Here is a 22,196-nt window from a genome sequence, read left to right on the forward strand (position 1 = left end):
GACTAAAGGCTTTTTTTTTTTTTTCCTGACTCAACATTTTCTCACTGTAGTTAGACAGCTCCAGGAATCCATTAGGAATACAAAACACATTAACGTCTTACAAACAACAAGCGTTTTGCCTCTAACAATAAACGCTCTAAAACATTTACAAATTAAAACATATAAAGAAAAAACATATTTTAAAACTCATATAATAGTAGAACAATATTTATAATGTTTGTTTTGCTAAAAAAAGTATATTATATAGGTGTGTTACTAATGTTTTATACATGTGTTTATTTTAAATAACACTTTGTTAAAATATTTTAAGGTATTAGTTATTTTTGAGAACATTTGACAATTGATGATAACCGTGATATTTTGGTCACAATAACTGTGATATGATTTTATTTTTTAACATTTCTAATTTACATAAACTTGTTGTAATGCCTCCATGTTTGTCTCGTGTTTTAACATTAAGGAAAGTTTGTATTGTTTATTATTGTTGTTTGGCACAGTTTATTTTTAATAAGCTAAGCGTTTTATTAAAGTACATCACAGATTAACACTCGGACATGTCCGAGAAGAAGTATGAAGAAGCGGAGCTAATTTACTGTTTTTGACCAAATTGCAAGATTTTGTGCCATTCCCTCCCCACTGCGACAGACCCGTGATGAGCTGACATGGGCTACATTCCATATGTCAATGTGCATGGTGTGTCCATCATCCTGTGTAGTAATTTGCCCCATAATATTTTGGGGTAGATGTAAAATTGACAGAAAATAATTAAGAACCACGGCACTACAATAGGAAAATTCAATAAGACATAAAGGAATGCTGAATAAATGTAGAATTTATTTAATTCATATGTTGAGAGAGTTGATGGAGTACGGGAGTTGAGGGGAATCCAACAGTTATGTTTATTGTGCAGAAAATCATTTTTTTTCTACCAGTAACACATTAATGACATCCTACGGTATTCTCTACCATCCCCCTTCGCGCACACACACACACACAAACCATTTAGTCATGACATGCGGTAGCTAGAAACACTCCAACGTCCGTGTATTTTACTCATTAAACAAATCATCGTAGAAACAAAATACAAATGGATGCTTTTTAGTTTCCCTTTACAACATGCTCCAAAAGGAGTAGGAAGAAGCAGAGCTTATATAATCCTATATTTTCTAGTACATAGCAATTGCTAACATATTTGTTCACTTCCTGTTTCAAAGTATTCACAACATACTCTATAAATAATAACATTTAAAAAAAAATATATATATATATATATATATATATACACAATAAATAGTCAAGTAAGTTGTATTTCATATGGTGAGATGAATAAGATTATCAATAAATTCAGAATGTTTATCATGGTTATTCTTCCATGTACTTTGTAAACACTGAGTTTGAAAAGTTTTTTTATTGTATTCTTTTAATTTTTTATTATTTTTTTATTTATTTATTTTTTTTTTTTTAGGGAGCCGTAAAGAATATAAAGTAATTTCTGGTCCAAACCATATTTTGCTTTATTCATTATGGATGTATGTCTTGCCACCTTATGTTGTATATGAGATGTATATGAGATTTTCGGTTCATTTTATCATCAATCATTACACTTACAATGTTATTTCATTTACTCTTTCAACGTCTATTCCGTCTATTTGTATTTGTGTTTTACTTTCCTTATACTGTTACCAAATAAGATTATTTTAGTTTTACCGAGGTTTAAGGATAGTCTGTTTTTGTCAAACTAGTGGTATTTCTTCTCTTAATTTTTGTATTAGCTTCTGTGTGTTCTCTCCTGAACGAAACGCCGTTGTATCGTCCTCTGTATTAAGATTAGATCTATACTGTTTTTTATTGGAGCAACAGCAGAAAAAGGCATCTCAATTAGTAGATGGCATAAAACACACACCCACCTTTCCTCATTTCCTACTTACCTACGGTGAATCCAAAAGGCTATGTATGCTTTGTCGTACGTCAGGGTCTTTTCATTCTGGTTATCGTCAATTGTTTTGTTTTCTGCTGACGACAACTCCTTTTTTCTTTTCATTCTTCATTTCTTTGCCTATGTTAGCTCCCGTGTACTTACCACTGGTCATCAAAAATCAGGAAATTACCCAGGTATCCTCATATAAATATGTAGGGGTTCATATTGACAATCTTCTCCGCTGGAAGACACATATTGACAAACTGTGCAATAGACTGCAACAGAGGCTATATTTTTTGCGAAGATTAAGATTGTACGGCGTAAGCATGCCACATCATGATGATTTTCTACCGTGCCATTGTAGAGAGCATCACCTCATGGTTTGGCAACCTAACCGTTAAGCTAAAAAGCAAACTGTGCAAACATAAAACGGCAATGAAAATCGTAGGGAGGAAAGAATATGAGCCTATACAGAGCATCTATGAGCAGGCAGTTAGGAAAAAAAGCTAAGAAAATTATTTCCAACTCACAACACCCACTCTTCCCTGAATTTGGAACCCTGCCATCAGGGAGAAGACTCCGGGTCCCACTATGCAAATCTTACCGCCTTAAATTATCATTTGTCCCAGCCTCCATTAAGCTGACCAACAATGTGCAATAGAATGTTAATACATAGGTTAGCACTTTTAGCACATAGCACTTTAGCACATAGCACTTTATCCATGAGCTCTAGTGCAATGCACACTAGTACTTTATCTTTATCTGTAGATTGTATGCCTACATCAAAGTGACACCTATGTCTATCAAGCTCCATGTTCTGATGTTTAAATGTTAGTTGTCTGGTTGTGGTTGTGTCTGTGCTTGTGTTTTTGTTCTGTTGTTTTTGGGTATGTTAAGAAAGCAATAATGCACTGTGCCCAAGACAAATTTCCCCGCGGGGACAATAAAGTTGAACAGTATCTATTACCTGATTCATGTGCATCTGGTTCCCCAGGGTTTTTTTTTTAAAAACCTTTTTCTTTTTGATGTAAGTAATATATAGTGAAGCTCCCTGGGAAAAGTATCCCAGGGGAGAAACAGGCAAACTGTTGATTATATTGACAGATGTTACCACATAGCCGCAGTCTTGTGTATTGTTCTAACACAAAAATAATAAAAAACTCAAGGACTGCAACGATTCGTCGATTAAATTGATTCATTCGATTTAAAAAAAGCATCCATTTGTATTTTGTTTCTACGATGATTTGTTTAATGAGTAAAATACACGGACGTTGGAGTGTTTCTAGCTACCGCATGTCATGACTAAATGGTTTGTGTGTGTGTGTGTGCGCGAAGGGGGATGGTAGAGAATACCGTAGGATGTCATTAATGTGTTACTGGTAGAAAAAAAAAAGATTTTCTGCACAATAAACATAACTGTTGGATTCCCCCCAACTCCCGTACTCCATCAACTCTCTCAACATATGAATTAAATAAATTCTACATTTATTCAGCATTCCTTTATGTCTTATTGAATTTTCCTATTGTAGTGCCGTGGTTCTTAATTATTTTCTGTCAATTTTACATCTACCCCAAAATATTATGGGCCAAATTACTACACAGGATGATGGACACACCATGCACATTGACATATGGAATGTAGCCCCTGTCAGCTCATCACGGGTCTGTCGCAGTGGGGAGGGAATGGCACAAAATCTTGCAATTTGGTCAAAAACAGTAAATTAGCTCCGCTTCTTCATACTTCTTCTCGGACATGTCCGAGTGTTAATCTGTGATGTACTTTAATAAAACGCTTAGCTTATTAAAAATAAACTGTATGAATAAATATTTCTAAACAAAGTTACCATCTTTATTGTTCGTTGGCATTAGGGATGTAACAATAAAGTGTGGAAAAATATGAAGGACTTTAACCACATGTGGCGCTCTCGTTTTCGCACGCCACTCTCACGCTCACACCCGGAAACAACCCCCACCTCTGGAATCAGACCCCGCCTACTTCTCAGCGCGCGAAATTCATTTGGGCTGACAACGTTCTAGTGTGAGGAGCTCCTCAAAACTCCGGAGCTTTAAGGAAGAACGTACAGAAAGCAAAAAGAACTTACAGCGGGAGCATGTAAGACCCTCGCCGTCTTTTTCGATGATGTTGTCCGTGAGCAAGCCTTCGTTGTCGGGAGTCTTTGCCGGGAGAAAAGCCTTCTCATCCACAGCAAGCGAGCCTTCAACGGAGGGACATTCGACGTCTTTTTCGACAATGTTGTCCAGGAACAATTCTTCAATGGCAGGACTCTTTTGCGGGGTTAAAACTTCCTCCTCCTCCTCCGCAAGCTGGTCTTCGATGTAGACTTCATCGGAACGTTTTGGCGGGAGGTGTGATGCCGTCGAACGCTCGGTTAAGACCAACCAGCGTGCCAGAGGCGTAAAAGAAACATCTGTAAGTAAATATATATATTGTATAATGTATGTTTTTTCTTGTAAATTGAAAATCATTTGACTCACCAAACTGTGATTGTGAAAAAGAGATCTCTTTAGAATCTTCCCACATCCCCTCTATAAAACAAAATAATGATTACAAATAATATCAAACAAATCAATAGTTTAAACTCACCGCTAGAGTCGTTTTCCAACTTTGTAAGATCAATCAAACAAAGCTCGTCGTCTCTTACTTCTGCGTCGACTAGATCATCGTCTAATAAAATATACCAATAACGTTGTAAAACAGAGGTAATAAAAGAATGTAAAAAATAACCAGGTACGAGCGATGGGGAAATAACTACAAATGTGTGTGTTACATTCACTAACCGTGTTACAAAAAAAAAGACCGGTTAAAATAATACATCATGTTGGATATAAAAAACATACAAACCCTTTATTTATTAAGTCAAAAATATTAAAGTTCTATAATTTGTTAAAATTGCAAACAGCTAAAATGATGTACAAAGCAAACTATAACCTACTACCCAAGAACGTACAACAATTCTTCTCAACAAAAAAAAAAAAAAAAAAGGAAAAATATAACCTTAAAAAAATAATTTTAAACATTTATATGCACATACAACACTTAAAACTTTTAGCATATCAGTATGTACAATTAAATTACGGAATGGATTAAGTAAAGAAGTTAAAAAATTGAACTGATATGATCCTGTTTAAGAGATTGTTCAAAATATTAGTGCTTACAGAGTACAAAGAAAAATAATGATGAGAAATACTTTCAACCTTATTAAAAATAAGATATTCTTCATCTCAGTATGTTAATAATGACTAAATTAATTACATATTACAAAACTGTTGTGTATATGTCTCTGCCTGGGCTGGGCACCTAATCTAAAAGACCTTTTGCTTTCTCAAGAAAATAACATTTGGTTTTTGTCAGTAAAAATCGTAAACGTATAATGTTTCAAACAACAACAATTAAACCGTATACCAACCATTTGCTGTGTGTGTGTGTGTGTGTGTGTGTGTGTGTGTGTGTGTGTGTGTGTGTGTGTGTGTGTGTGTGTGTGTGTGTGTGTGTGTGCATGCGTGCGTGCGTGCGTGCGTGCGTGCGTGCGTGTGTGTGTGTGTGTGTATGTGCTTGTGTACTCAAAGGACTGATGCTGGTCAGATCTGAAAGAGCATCTGGTTTCTGGATGGAATGACCTCTGCCATTAAATTTGTCTCTGTCTGTCTCTTTCTGACGATCGTAAATGTATAAATTTCATTCCGTGCACATTCCGACCATTTGCTGTGTGTGTGTGTGTGTGTGTGTGTGTGTGTGTGTGTGTGTGTGTGTGTGTGTGTGTGTGTGTGTGTGTGTGTGTGTGTGTGTGTGTGTGTGTGTGTGTGTGTGTGTGCTACATTCACTAACCGTGTTACAAAAAAAGAAGACCGGTTAAAATAATACATCATGTTGGATATAAAAAACATACAAACCCTTTATTTATTAAGTCAAAAATATTAAAGTTCTATAATTTAGTAAAATTGCAAACACCTAAAATAATGTACAAAGCAAACTATAACCTGCCACCCGAGAACGTACAACAATTCTTCTCAACAAAAAAAAAAGGAAAAATATAACCTTGAAAAATAATTTTAAACATTTATATGCACATACAACACTTAAAACTTTTAGCATATCAGTATGTAAAATAAAAATTACGGAATGGATTAAGTAAAGAAGTTAAAAATTGAACTGATATGATCCTGTTTAAGAGATTGTTCAAAACATTAGTGCTTACAGAGTACAAAGAAAAATAATGATGAGAAATACTTTCAACCTTATTAAAAATAAGATATTCTTCATCTTCGGCTGTGTATATTCCACCGGACGCCAAAGTAAACACAGCGCTCTCTCTTCTGCTGAACACCGTCAACGAACAGCAGCGGACCCACCCCGACGGTGTTCGTATCATAGCAGGGGATTTTAATAAGGCCAATCTGAAGACTGTACTCCCTAAGTTCTACCAGCACGTGAAGTGTTCTACAAGGGGCAAGAACACCCTGGACCACGTGTATACCAACATAAAGCACGCGTACAGAGCTACACCCCTCCCCCAGCTTGGACAGTCAGATCATCTTTCCCTCCTGCTCTCTCCTACCTACACCCCCATCAGACGCCAGGCCAGGCCTATCACAAAGACTGTTATGACCTGGCCTGACGATGCACTCCCCAAACTTCAGGACTGCTTCCAACACACAGACTGGGACCTCTTCCAACAACAGGAGCTGGAGACAGCCACAGGAACGGTGCTGGACTACATAAAGTTCTGCATCGGGAATGTGACTGTGGAAAAAAACATCCGGGTTTACCCCAACAAGAAACCCTGGATGACCAGCCAGGTCCGCACACTCCTCAGGGCCCGCGACGCAGCCTTCAGGTCAGGGGACAGGGCACTGTACAGTGTTGCTAGAGCCGACCTGAAGAGAGGGATTAAAAAAGCAAAGGCGGACCACAGGAGGTGCATAGAGTCCCATCTGTCCAGCAAAAACTCACGGGAGGTGTGGCGGGGCATTCATGACATCACAAACTTCAGAGGCTGCAATATGACAACTGCGGATCAGAGTGCGACACTGGCAGAGGAGCTTAACTGTTTCTTTGCCCGTTTCGAAACCCCCCAGCGACACTTATCTGCTCCAGCCCTGCCCCCGCCCCCACCGGGCTCCGGCGCCACTCCACTCACTGTACAGGAGCACAGTGTCAGACGAGTGCTCCTGGCTGTGAACCCCAGGAAGGCTACCGGACCAGACGGAGTACCTGGAAAGGTGCTCAGGATGTGCGCCCACCAGCTCGCTCCCCCCCTCACCAGGATCTTCAACCTATCCCTGGCTCAGGCAGTCATCCCATCCTGCCTGAAGTCATCTACAATAATCCCGGTGCCGAAGAAGTCTCCCATCACCAGCCTGAATGATTACCGACCAGTGGCCCTCACTCCGGTAATCATGAAGTGCTTCGAGCGACTTGTTCTCCAGCACATCAAGGACCATATCCCTCCAGACTTCGACCCCCACCATTTCGCATACCGGGCGAACAGGTCCACAGAGGACGCCATCGCTGTTGCTCTCCACTCTGCTCTGAACCACCTGGAGCAGCAGCAGAGCTACGTCTGGATGCTCTCTGTGGACTATAGCTCTGCCTTCAATACAATAATCCCGGACAGACTCTGCAATAAACTGGACACTCTTGGCCTCCCCCCTCTCACAAACGCCTGGATAAGGGACTTCCTAACGGACCGACCCCAGAATGTGAGACTTGGCCCGCACCTCTCATCCTCCCGCACGCTGAGCATCGGCTCCCCACAGGGCTGTGTGCTGAGCCCCCTCCTCTACTGCCTTTACACCCATGACTGCAGTCCGGCCCACAGTGACAACCTTACCGTCAAGTTTGCCGACGATACCACAGTGGTCGGGCTCATCTCCAGGGGTGACGAGGCTGCCTACAGAGAGGAGGTCCTGAAGCTGACGGCCTGGTCTTCGGAGAACAACCTCGCTCTCAACACCAGCAAGACCAGAGAGATCATCGTCGACTTCAGGAGGAGCAGCACCGACCCTGCCCCCCTCTACATCAACGGCGAGCGTGTAGAGAGGGTCCACACCTTCAGGTACCTTGGAGTCCACATCTCTAATGACTTCTCCTGGACAGTCAACACCACATCAATCATCAAGAAGGCTCAGCAGCGGCTACACTTCCTTAGAGTCCTCGGGAAGTACAACCTGAAGCCTGACCTGCTGCTGACCTTCTACCGCTCGTCCATCGAGAGCCTGCTGACCTACTGTATTACGGTATGGTACGGCAGCTGCACTGCAGCAGACAGGGAGAGGCTGCAAAGAGTGGTCAAGACGGCTCAGAAGATCATCGGCCGCCCTCTCCCCTCTCTGACGGACATCTACACCTCCCGCTGCCTCAACAGAGCCAGTGCCATCATCAAAGACAGCACCCACCCTGGCTCTGACCTGTTCCACCTGCTGCCCTCTGGGAAGCGCTACAGGTGCATTAAAACCAAAACAAACAGGCTAAAGAACAGCTTCTTCCCCAGGGCCATAACCATCCTGAACGGACTGCCCCATTGTCCCTCATAACTGCCTTCTCTTCGGTGCAATAACCCATTCCACCAACCACCCTGTTTTTGTTTTGTTTTTTCATGTATATATTCATTTCACACCATATTCATTGCACTTCTACATTTTTTTAATTTTTATATATTTGCACATTGTTTTTCTAGCATGCACACATCGCACTGTATGGAATGGCCTCAATCTCGTTACCTTGCGTAATGACAATAAAGCTGATTCTGATTCTTCTGATTCTGATCTCAGTATGTTAATAATGACTAAATTAATTACATATTACAAAACTGTTGTGTATATGTCTCTGTCTGGGCTGGGCACCTAATCTAAAAGACCTTTTGCTTTCTCAAGAAAATAACATTTGGTTTTTGTCAGTAAAAATCGTAAACGTATAATGTTTCAAACAACAACAATTAAACCGTATACCAACCATTTGCTGTGTGTGTGTGTGTGTGTGTGTGTGTGTGTGCGTGCGTGCGTGCGTGCGTGCGTGCGTGCGTGCGTGTGTGTGTGTGTGAGAAAATGAGAGCACCTGGTGTTTATTACGCATGTGATTTTTGAACATTTTGAGGACTTTTGACCACTTTTCCAACTTTTCTCCCCCACTCCTCCCACGACTTTGTTGGGGTTCACAAGGCCGGCTGCGGGACTCGTGGGACTCCTCATACCCCCCCTCCCTCTGACCTTTCCATAACCCCACCTCCTCTTCTAGGGTCATCAATCATTTCTGACACAAGGTGTATCCCGGTCATTAATCATTTCTGACACAATGTGTATCCCCCCTTCTCCTCCCTCCCTCTGACCTTTCCATAACCCCACCCCCTTTGACCTTTGACCCCAAGGTCATTAATCATTTGACCTTTTGACCCTAAGGTCATTAATCATTTGACCTTTTGACACCTAGGTCGTAAATCATTTTTGACACTTAGGTCGTAAATCATTTTTGACATAAGGTAGGGACTTAAACTCTCTTACATTATAATAGACTTGCAGTGTGTATACAAAATGATGGAGCGTTATGAAGTTGTCGTAAAGGGCTTTGAAGTCTACAACAGTGACTCCCATTAGCCGCATCTTCCAAGTGTTTTTTTTATCATCTTTAAAATCCTAACAAAAAAAATGCATGTGTGTTCTTGTCTCTCATAATGATTGTGAATGATAGGCAAAATTCCAAATAAAGTGCAGTTCCCCTCTAAGGACAGTTTTATTACTGTTGTTCTAACAAAGGTCTTAACTCATTCTCCTTCTATGCCACGTCAATATTGAATGCACTCCCAACAGGTGTAAAAGAAAGTGCATCTCTACCCTCCTCCAGGCAACTACAACCCTAGACTAACACCCTCCTTCCACCACATCCCACCTCCCCGGATTGTAATTAATCTAATGTAAAATCACCAAAATGATTCCCGGGCGCGGCCACCGCTGCTGCCCACTGCTCCCCTCACCTCCCAGGGGGTGATCAAGGGTGATGGGTCAAATGCAGAGAATAATCTCGCCACACCTAGTGTGTGTGTGACAATCATTGGTACTTTAACTTTAACTTTAACTTTAAAGAATCAAATGTATATACTTGTTCTTATGCTTTCTGAGCTCACTATGTTCACTGCTCGCTGTACATATCATACAAAGTCAGACCTACACTCTTTCAATGTCCATTTCTCAGATGATATAAATTGTCGATGACTAAAGTTCTGATATCAACCAATATGGTTTAATGGATACAATGAAACACAAATAAACATATAAAGTGAACTTGTTTTTCTACTCTACTGGTACTTTAAGGTCTCACTATCACTGAACAGCTTTTTGAATCAGCTTTCAACCCTGAATTTTAATGAGATTGTTCTCATTGGGGATATGAATTGGGACTGGTTGCCGTCTGTCCCTGATGGTTTATATCAACCTCTGACTATTAATTTTACACAGCTCATTAGCGGTCCAACCCGTCCAAATCTTAAATGCCCAGAGAAATCTTCTCTTCAATATATTTTCTCTTTCTCATAAATACTCTCATAATGATATTTTTTGCAAATGATTTAAGTGACCACTGTGTTATCACCACTGTTAGGCAAGCTAAGCTACCAAAAGTGAGGTCACAAATTATTCTTAAACGCGATTTTAAGCATCTTTGTAAACAAGCTTTTTTCATCATGATTTATGACTCTTTGATTGGTCCAGGATTACTCGTTTTAGTGATGTTGAGTTGGCTTCGAAATATTTGATGCCTGGGCCAAGGCTAGATATACCAAATCCCAGGCTGACTGGGTGTTTTTTAGGCAGCTCAGAAATCACTTTAACCCTCCTGTTGTCCTCGGGTCATTTTGACCCGCCACTGTGTTAAAAACCAAAAAAAAAATCTCTAGACGATATTTTTTTAACTTGAAATTTTATGACTTCTCCTAGCTTGGCACCAACAGTAGAAAAATTGAAATGTTGCTTTTATTCACATTTCCATGTAAGCTGTACAAACATTTTTATAAAGGTGGTCTTCTGTCAAAATGACCCGTGAGTCACGAAGTGTTGAAATCAAAGTCACAGTTATTTATACATCACATAATGTTGCAATGTTTTAGTTGTTATAGTCCATCAGTAGCAGAGCTCTTTTTCTGTGGATTTCCAGAGATTATAAAGGTGCTGCAGATCACAGGGCCCCGAATTCTGTCTGTGCTGAAGCCATGAGTGTGCGTTATACCGCTGAAGAGGCTCTAGAGCTGATTTTGTCAGATGTCCAGCAAGACAACTCTGATTCAGAAGAGGAAGTGGAGGATGTATCAGAAGAAGAAGATGGGGAGGAATACAACCCAGAGCATGATGAATCATCTTCAGAAGAAGAAGAAAACCCTGAAGCTGAATGAGAGACATTCCTTTCAAAAAATGGCAAAATAACATGGTCCTCAGCAGCATATGACCATCAAGGCTGGCATGCAGAACAAAACATCATAAAGATGACCCCAGGACCCACAAGGTATGCCGTTTCTCATGCCCATGACATTGTCTCTACATTCTACCTGTTTATCACACCAGCAATTGAAAAAATAATCCTGGAGATGACAAATTTGGAGGGTTTTTGCAAATATGGAGACAGCTGGAAAAAGATGGATGAGACTGACCTGCAGGCCTACTTAGGGCTGCTAATCTTAGCCGATGTATACAGGTCCCGAGGTGAGGCTGCAACTAGTCTATGTGATGCAGAGAGTGGGAGGCCAATTTTCCGAGCCACAATGCCACTCAAACTCTTTCACACCTACTCAAGACTGATACGATTTGATGACCGTGAGTCAAGACCAGCAAGACGTGTGACAGACAAACTTGCAGCCATTAGAGAGATCTGGGACAAAGTAGTTCTTCTGAGCACACTGCACACAGATGGTGACGTTAGCGATCGTGAGGACAGGAAGCCAGTCATCATCCTAGACTACAACCGCAACAAAAGAGGTGTAGACAACCTAGATAAGGTGATTGGAACATACAGCTGCAGAAGGATGACTGCCCGCTGGCCCCTGGTCATCTTCCACAACATCATTGATGTTTCCTCCAACAAAGCCTTTGTGATTTGGAGAGAGATCAACCCGACCTGGATGTCTCGTAAGAAGAACAAGAGGAGGGTGTTCCTGGAAAATCCGGGAAAGGCACTTGTAATTCCACTCATTGAAAGAAGGAAGCATGTCCCCCACACAGAAGCCTCAGCAGCAGTTGTAAAAGCTATTCAGAGTGCAGGAGCTCCTGATCAACCTGAGGATCCAGCTACCACAGCCACTTCCCCAGCTAGGGCAAGTAAGAGGAAGAGATGTCAGTTCTGCCCTCAAAAGAAGGACTGTAAAACACATACTGTGTGCTGCAGGTGTAAGAAATATATCTGCAAAGGCTGCGCACTTGCATACTGCCCTACATGTGCCAATTAGTGTTAGTTCATTAGTTAATTAGTTGAATGGGCTATGTTATTTTTCATATTTTTGTATTGTACATTGTCTTCAATTGTTCACTGGAGAAAGAAAAGAAAGAAACTGAGTCATTGGGATGAAAAAAAAAATGCATTCAAAACGCAAATTTTTTTGCTTTTCTTCAGCTATATAAATGAAGTGAAGATGGAAAATTCAGTTATACACACATTTTGTGGTGAATGACAAGTTGTTTCTTCAAGCAAGATTAAATGTGGTGTTTAAATTCAATTAAGCTGCTTATATTAGGGGTTTAGTGAAGACGGGTCATTTTGACCCGGAGGACACGGGGTGTATACAGGAAATGAGGACAACACAAGGGTTAAGTCTGCGTTTTATGTTGCGCAAACCATCAGTAGTTTAAATGATCCCAAGAAATTCTAGAAAGTCTTAAAAACATCTTATGGAAGTGAAAACCACAAATGATCTGCCAACTTGTATCGTGAAAGACTCATATAATCTAACTGATAAATTAGCAATACTTGATTGTTTTATCGAACATTTTATTTATTCTGGTTCTTATTTGACTCCTACTCAGTGGCCTAGTGGTTAGAGTGTCCGCCTTGAGATCGGTAGGTTGTGAGTTCAAATCCCGCCCGAGTCATACCAAGACTATAAATATGGGACCCATTACCTCCCTGCTTGGCAGTTGGAATTGGGGGTTGAATCACCAAAAATGATTCCAGGGCGCAGCCACCGCTGCTGCCCACTGCTCCCCTCACCTCCCAGGGGGTGATCAAGGGTGATGGGTCAAATGCAGAGAATCATTTCACCACACCTAGTGTGTGTGTGACAATCATTGGTACTTTAACTTTATCTCCACATCCAAAACAGCCAAATGTTCAGAATGTTTGCATGTCACCATCCCTTGACACTTCCATAGCCAATACATTTAGTTTTACTCCTCTTGATGTGTTTGAGGTCAAGAGAGCCTTAAAACAAGTGGATCCTGGTAAATCTGCAGGGCCTGACAAACTTGAGGCATTCTTTTTAAAGTCAGCCATTGATTTCATGTCAGATCGTCTGCGCGTATGTTTAACCTTTCCTTGTCCAGTAATACGATTCCTAAGATATGGAAATCAATTTACCTTTGTTTAAAGGAAGAAATCTCACAGCTATTAATACCTAAACCAGGGGTGGGCAAAGTAAAGTCTGCGGGCCATATCCCTTTGGGTTTTCTGATCCGGCCCGACAAAAATTAGAACAGAATTGAACAAATTGAGTAGTAATTATGACTACATTCATTGTCCTGTAATACCAAGTAATTCCACAAAGTGGCACAATAGGCCAGCAAAACACTTGATTGATTGCACAGCCCAGGTACACCTTCTACCTTGCTACTGCTCTGACAGCAAAAACAAATTGCTATAGTGAGTGGGCCAAAGAAAAGAAAAGTTGACAGCAAATGTCGGGCGTTTAATAAGGAATGGACAACTAAATATTTTTTCACTGAAGTCCAGTCAAAGGCTGCATATCTTATTTGCCAAGAAACCATAGCGATTTTGAAGTTGACATTTTTCCACCAAGCACACTAATTACGCGTACAACCAGTCAATGCAAGAACAGACTGCAACTGCTCAAAAGTTGGAAGCTAATTTGCAGGCTCAGCAAAACATCTCATCTGACAAACTACCACCCAAGATTTAAGCACAAAGGCAAATTATATACTCCCATTCAAATTACCAAAGGAAAAATGCAAGGGAGAGGACTTATTTAACAGTGTCAGGAGTCATTATGAGGCACAAACTGGCTTGGAGTAAGCTAGCTAACATTACCACGGATTGGTCGCCAAGTCTAACAGGAAAAAACATTGGGTTACTTAAAAGAATCCAGGAGAGAATGAAAAACTGATGACAACCCCTAACAGGAGGTACTTTTTTTACACTGCATAATCCACCAGTAAGCACTGTGTAAATATGTATTGCAGCTTGACCATATAGAGAAGCCGTTTAACTTTTCGGGTGAGGGCACTTCACCATCGTCAGTTTATAAAATTTCTTGAAGAGACTGACGCCGACCACCAAGACTTGCTTTACCATTTCAATGTCCGCTGGTTAAATTTGGGTAAAGTATGTCAACGGGTGTGGGAGCTAAAACAGAAGATTATCTCATTTTTGGAGTAACTTGAAAAAGCTGACAGTTTCTCTGAGCTGAGTGACACTGGTTGTCTTTGTGATTAGGCTTTTGCTTTGAACATACGAGCACACATAAATGAGCTGAACATGAAGCTACAAGGAAAAGGCCGGTTTGTACATTAAATGTAAACAAATGTCCAAGCCTTCAAAACCAAGCTATTTTAACAAAAAAAAAGTCAAACAAGTCATTCACTTATTTTCCCTACACTGGCTACACTGAAAGAGGACCCTCAACATTTGAAAACGTACAAGACAATTCTGCTGTTTGATTCTCTGATTTTGGAAAAATTGTCACTCCAGCTTGTGTCCTGTCCCTTCCCACAAGATCCTGAAACGGTGCCAGAGGAACTGCAGTTGGAACTGATTGATCTCCAATGGGACACCATCTTAAGGGAGAAGTTCCACTCGCTTAAACAGGATGAGTTTTATGCTTCATTAAGCACAGCCAAATTTCCAAACATCCAGAAGATGGCACAGAGGATGCTGGTGATGTTTGGATCTATGTTATGTCTGTGAACAGACTTTTAGTGCGATGAACACCAATATAGGACCCCACAGATCCCAATTGATTGGGACACCTCAGATCTGTCTTGAGAATTGCCACAACAAAACTGACCCAAGACTTCAATGCAATGGCAAAAATGGGTGATCAACAACACTGCTCCCACTGAAAGAGAATATAAGTATTAACCCTGTAATACAATTTCTGTTTCTTTAATGTTCTGATATGATATTGTTGAAAATAGTTGTATTATAACTAAATATAAATAAAGTTGATTTGATTTGATGAATAGCCCAAGATTGAGAAGTCTACTCCTGGTTCCAACAGATATGATTTGCTTTGAAATGCATCATGTGCTCGCCTGTCCACGTGTCAAATTTTGAAGTCAAGTGAATTATATTTATATACTGCTTTTCTCTAGTGACTCAAAGCGCTTTACATAGTGAAACCCATTATTTACATCTTCAAGCTACATTTAAATCAGTGTGGGTGGCACTGGTAGCAGGTGGGTAAAATGTCTTGCCCAAGGACACAACCGGTGTGACTAAGATGGAGGAAGCGGTAATCGAACCTGGAACCCCCAAGTTGCTGGCACGGCTGCTCTACCAACTGAGTACGCCGTCCCAAAGACAATGTGGCCCTTTGCCAAAAAATTTGACCACCCCTGCTATAGTCCCATCTCCATCTGTCTTATGCGTCCTCGCTAAAGTCCTTGAAAAGTTTGTTAGTGAACTTAAATAAATCTTAGACACCTATAGTCTGCTTTCTCAACATCAATCAAGTTTAAGAAAGAGAGATAATTATTAAAGCAATTAAAGTTGTGAATGGCATTATTGAGGCATTGGATTGCAAAAATATTGTGCAGCTCTATTTAGTGACCTTTCAAAAGCATTTGATATGGTCGACCAACCTATCTCAGCAAGCTGTAAAGTGGTTTTCTAATTACCTGTCCAATAGAACCAATGCATTCAGTTTGCTGGGTTTCTCCTTGTCTTGTCTCCCTGTACTAAAGGGTGTACCTCATGGTTCTATATTAGGTCCTTTGTTTTCGATCCATGTAAATAATTTCTGTGACAATGTTTCGGAAGCTGCATTCCATTTTTATGCAGATAAGGCGGTCATATATCGTTTATCCTCTGTTTGTCTGTTTTGATTATGTTCAGCCCCAACTGACTCAGCTGAGACTAGCGCTACCTGCAGGGAAATATAAGGTTATGTTATTTTCAAATTTTCAAACGACTGCCTTTGAACATTCCAAAAATATCAACAGCTTGTAAGGTTGAACTTGTACTTGGGAATTGTTACTGATGAAAACGTGTCTTTTAAATCACACATAAGAAAATGTAGCAAAACTTAAAATGAAATATTTTTTTAGAAACAAGTCCTTTTTTTCCCCCTACAAGTTAGGAAACACTTGATTTTACTAGATTATGGATACTAGCTTTTTATGAATGCACCTGACATGTATTTTTTTTAAACTAGATACTGTATCATCACTGTGCCTTATGTTTTATGTGCAACGGCAAACTGTCCATCTTTGCGGAAAACTGTCCATCTTTGTCAGTCCGCAGATTTTCTCGATGGATGTTTTTTATACCACTTCTTGGTCTAGTTTCCCCTTATCTATGTTCTTTTATGTGCAGAAACATGATGGCTGACCAACATCTGTTGTGTTTTTTTAATGGCGTCAAACCAACCTAATGCAATCTAATACATGTTCTAATGTCACCTAAATTATCTTATCAGCCTAAAATCTTGGAGAACAACATCTGCTGACCTTTTGTGATAGAAGTACCATGATGACTTGGATGCATCACATTTCACTGTGCAAAGTCGAATCATAAATGAGGCATTAGGATCACACACACAAGATAGTCTTTGCATTAAAAATCGAGTCCCATCTAACGTACATTAGTCATAGAATATCGTTCCCTGCTCTTCATTCAGATTGTAGGTAGGTTGAGTTTGTCAGTGTGGACCTTTATAAGTTGGGCTGACATTTTGACATAGATATCGCACTGATGCCCTTTGACTTTAAATTTAGCCCCACTTCTACAACACCTGCTACCCAAACAACAAACCGTGGGTGACCAAGGACATCAAAGCCCTACTGAATGGGAAGAAGAGGGCATTCAATGCTGGTAACAGGGAGAAGGTGAAAAGAGTTCAGGGGCTGCTGAAGACCAAACTCAGGGAGGCCAAGGAGAACTACAGGAGAAAGCTGGAAGGGAAGCTGAAGGACAACAACATGAAGGCGGTTTGGAGAGGTATGCAGACCATCACCCGCCTCAAACCGTCGGGGGGTAGGAGGGTGGACGGAGACAAAGAGAGGGCCAATGAGCTAAACCAGTTCTTTAACAGGTTTGACACAGTGGTTCCGACAAGCTCCTGCCCCCCACCCCCGAGTAAGCCAGCCGGCCCCCTGACAACTTCAGCGAACCAATCCCCTCCTCCCCCTCCACACAGCCCCCCAACTCCAATGACTACCTCCCCCCACGTAACACCTCACCCTCAGCTTGACTCTTGAACAAATATTTTACAGGGGAGTTTGTAAATATAAATGATTAGAAAGACTGAAAACAACTCTTAAGTAAAAAAAACAAAAAAAAACATGGCACACTCACTCCACAGTACATTAATGCACTAAATAAAGACAAAAGAAAAGCCAATTAATACAATTGCTTTTCCTGGCACGGGTCGCTGGTGGTGTCAGTTGGTAGAACCAGCATAGTGGAGCCAACTCGCCCTGGCCAATTTGCCTCGCTCCTTGAGCATTTTTTTGTGATGCAGCTCTCAAAAACTACTGTACTTTAAAAAAAAGCATTAAAAATCCTTTCGCTGGTGACAGTCTGCATTAAAGACCTAAAATTCAATATTAAATAATAATTAAATAGTCCTCCATATCTTTATAAACAGGATTGCATCTAGCTTTTTCTGATTATTAAGCTTAGCAAGTAACTGACTGACGCATTACTAACACCAAGTGGCTTGAAGCTGTATTTCAACTGAGCATCTCATGGACAACTCTGATTCTTAATTTATTTACAAACCCTGTTTCCATATGAGTTGGGAAATTGTGTTAGATGTAAATATAAACGGAATACAATGATTTGCAAATCATTTTCAACCCATATTCAGTTGAATATGCTACAAAGACAACATATTTGATGTTCAAACTGATAAACATTTTTTTTTTTTGCAAATAATCATTAACTTTAGAATTTGATGCCAGCAACATGTGACAAAGAAGTTGGGAAAGGTGGCAATAAATACTGATAAAGTTAAGGAATGCTCATCAAACACTTATTTGGAACATCCCACAAGTGAACAGGCAAATTGGGAACAGGTGAGTGCCATGATTGGGTATAAAAGTAGATTCCATGAAATGCTCAGTCATTCACAAACAAGGATGGGGCGAGGGTCACCACTTTGTCAACAAATGCGTGAGCAAATTGTTGAACAGTTTAAGAAAAACCTTTCTCAACCAGCTATTGCAAGGAATTTAGGGATTTCACCATCTACGGTCCGTAATATCATCAAAGGGTTCAGAGAATCTGGAGAAGTCATTGCACGTAAGCAGCTAAGCCCGTGACCTTCGATCCCTCAGGCTGTACTGCATCAACAAGCGACATCAGTGTGTAAAGGATATCACCACATGGGCTCAGGAACACTTCAGAAACCCACTGTCAGTAACTACAGTTGGTCGCTACATCTGTAAGTGCAAGTTAAAACTCTCCTATGCAAGGCGAAAACCGTTTATCAACAACACCCAGAAACGCCGTCGGCTTCGCTGGGCCTGAGCTCATCTAAGATGGACTGATACAAATTGGAAAAGTGTTCTGTGGTCTGACGAGTCCACATTTGAAATTGTTTTTGGAAACTGTGGACGTTGTGACCATCCGGATTGTTATAGGCACAAAGTTGAAAAGCCAGCATCTGTAATGGTATGGGGGTGTATTAGTGCCCAAGACATGGGTAACTTACACATCTGTGAAGGCGCCATTAATGCTGAAAGGTACTAACAGGTTTTGGAGCAACATATGTTTCCATCCAAGCAACGCTACCATGGACGCCCCTGCTTATTTCAGCAAGACAATGCCAAGCCACGTGTTACATCAACGTGGCTTCATAGTAAAAGAGAGCGGATACTAAACTTGCTCGCCTGTAGTCCAGACCTGTCTCCCATTGAAAATGTGTGGCACATTATGAAGCCTAAAATACCACAACGGAGACCCCCGGACTGTTGAACAACTTAAGCTGTACAACAAGCAAGAATGGGAAAGAATTCCACCTGAGAAGCTTAAAAATGTGTCTCCTCAGTTCCCAAACATTTACTGAGTGTTGTTAAAAGGAAAGGCCATGTAACACAGTGGTGAACATGCCCTTTCCCAACTACTTTGGCACGTGTTGCAGCCATGAAAAAAAAGTTAATTATTATTTGCAAAAAAAAAAATTAAGTTTATGAGTTTGAACATCAAATATCTCTTCTTTGTAGTGCATTGAATTGAATATGGGTTGAAAAGGATTTGCAAATCATTGTATTCCGTTTATATTTACATCTAACACAATTTCCCAACTCATATGGAAACGGGGTTTGTACCATTCATTTTCCCCTTAGACTTATATATGAACAGTTTTCTTTAGGTAACTTCCACATCCAATGGATATGTGTGTTGTTGTCCAAAAATGGCCTCTGGGCCGTACTTTTGACAACCCTGGTTTGTAGTGTTTCTTTTAAAGAAAGTGCAAGTGCAGCAGGAAGAGTTTTGAGGGGGACTGCACTTTTTTGGAATGTTGTGTATCATTCACAATCCTTATGTAAGACAAGAACAAATATGTTTTTATTTTTAATGCATTAATTTATAACTCATAAATATACGCTGTCAAAAGTCAGCTAACAATGAAGCCAATAAGAGTCGTTCTATAGTGCTCTAAAAACCTGGGAATCTGTCTGAGCCTCCATAAGGGAGCATACATGCTTCCACACACCTGGGATGCTGTCCGGCATCGAACAGATACTGTATGGTTGGGTCGGGGAACTTTCTTTTGCAGGTAAATCTACTGTTAAAATGTTGGTTACGGTACATTTATTGAAATCTGCTCGAATGTTGAAAATGTGAGCAGAAAAGTTTTCATCTTGTTAGTTAGAAAAAAGTGTTGTGATTGCACTTTGTTCAAATAAAAGTGAATACATTGTCCATTAATTGTTTACTTGCTTGTTTTTATTCATCATTAGTTTATAACTAATTCGCTTACAAAAAAATAACAGAAATATAGGAAACTTCACCTGCAGTATCCAGTATTTAGTTCACAGTCCCACTGGTTGATGGTTTGTTTTGCTAAAAAGTTATTGAATCGATTTCCACTCACTGAATAGTTTCGGATCGAATCGTTCTAAAAAACATTATATGGTTCCTGAATCGTTTCGGCAAACACAAATCGTAGTTAAAAGAATCATTGCACCCCTATTTTCTAGGGAAGTACAAGACCATGCTCCTTCAACAGAACAACAGGTGGTTAACTTTCAGCAATCAAAGGAGGTGGATGTCAACAATAGATTCATGCATTCTAATGTCTGACAAAACAACACCACATCAGTTATCATTATCAGTTCACCAACAAAAAATAAAAAGAGCATTGCTGTAGCAGAAAAGTACTGAGACGTTCAGAAGTCTATATGAATGTGCTTTTGACAACATTCACCGCACTCGGAGTGTCAACTTTAAAAGCTATGCAAAATTCATCGAAGAACAGGAAGAATCTGAAGTATGTGTGCGTTACAAATATTGGAGATGATATAATTTCCAAACCAAAATAAAGAATGATGGAAGAAAGTCTACAATATTCTTAGAAACTTTTTACCACACTGAGAAATAATATTAATAATAATAATGACACATTAAAACTCTTAGAAAGAATCACATATCGTATTCATCTAATCAAACCAATAAAGCAACGCCTCTTTCACAATCATCCAATGTCATTGTGTATGTTTAATGTCTGATGATTCAAAGTTCTTGTTTCCAAAGTGACGTAACAACGTCCAACAGTGTAATTCTGTTACCTCCATACTGTACATACAGTAAGGGAAATAAGTTTACTTCTAAAAAAAAGCATATGAACAGTCCAGAACTGTATTGTTTTATTGTAACGTATGGTCAGAATGTGAACAAATACAGTACATGAAATATATTTTAACCAATTTGAGAAAGTGAAATAAGTATTTAAGCCTTTCTCAACCAGCAATCATTTGGACTCCCACAGACTGGTGACATGTCCTACAAAAACAAATAAATCCAGTTCCTATTAGAAACTACTTCTAATTATTTGGCTAAAACACACCCGCCATTCAAGCCTCTACACCCCCCATGTGCAAGAGCAAATACCTGTAAAGGACTACAGGTAAGACCTGCAAAGGACTATAGGTAAGACCTGCAAAGGACTACAGGTAAGACCTGCACAAGACTGGAATGGATTACAAGAACAAGGCTATGTTCACACTGCAGGGTATGACGCCCAATTTGGATTTTTTTTGTGAAGTCCAATCTTAGTAAATGGGAAATGGTCTGTAATTATATAGCGCTTTACATTATACATTACATTCACCCATTCACACACACTGATGGTGGATCTTTTTTTTGTTTATTTAGCAGATAATTTAACTAAAATTATTATAATTGAAAATGTAATGTACAATTCTATACCATGCATGCAAAGAACTCCGAAAAATGTTGCCCATTCAGCAACTCTATACTGTAGCCATCAGTCCTCGGGTAATATACTTCCTGTGTTGTGACTATAAAAAAAAAAAATCTATGTATTCATTTGATAGGGAAATCATAATACAAGTACTGAGAAAGAGACCCCCCCCCCCAAAAAAATACAATAATAATAATAATAATTATAAAAAATTAATAATGGTAAAAAAGTAATAACAAATAAATAACCCTTTGCACCCCTGTCCTACATTTCAGTCACAGTGGGTGGTAAAGTACTGCCTTCCTCTTCACCACAAGCAGATAGAAAATCAAACGAACTGACTAAAAAAAATAAAAATAGAAAACATACAGAGAAGTGTCACTGAATAAAAACAAAAAGAGAATTGAGGTAAGTGGAAAGGTTAATTGTCAACAGTAAGTGTATCATTTGTCCTATAGTGT

The 22,196-nt window shown here is 39.9% G+C and overlaps 1 protein-coding gene and 1 long non-coding RNA gene across 6 annotated transcripts in view; both read right to left on the reverse strand.

Moving 5' to 3' along the window:
- thrb (thyroid hormone receptor beta) overlaps positions 1 to 22,196 on the reverse strand; it is a 113,708-nt gene that overhangs the window by 71,062 nt on the left and 20,450 nt on the right. Inside the window, exon 1 of one of the 5 annotated variants that reach the window (XM_061966832.2) lies at positions 4,021 to 4,039. The exons of the other annotated variants lie outside the window; for them this stretch is intronic. The gene's annotated coding sequence lies outside the window, so the exon portion shown is untranslated. Of the gene's footprint in view, positions 1 to 4,020; positions 4,040 to 22,196 lie in introns of those variants that run through there. 5 annotated transcript variants of the gene reach the window in all.
- On the reverse strand, positions 4,224 to 4,629 carry LOC133610054 (uncharacterized). The gene is made up of 3 exons (XR_009815825.2): positions 4,524 to 4,629; positions 4,415 to 4,465; positions 4,224 to 4,347 (listed from the first exon to the last, which is right to left on the reverse strand). It is a non-coding gene; the product is annotated as an uncharacterized lncRNA (long non-coding RNA).

The sequence above is a fragment of the Nerophis lumbriciformis genome, linkage group LG11 (genome assembly GCF_033978685.3).
Source record: "Nerophis lumbriciformis linkage group LG11, RoL_Nlum_v2.1, whole genome shotgun sequence".
In the NCBI taxonomy this organism is placed as follows: Eukaryota; Metazoa; Chordata; class Actinopteri; order Syngnathiformes; family Syngnathidae; genus Nerophis; species Nerophis lumbriciformis.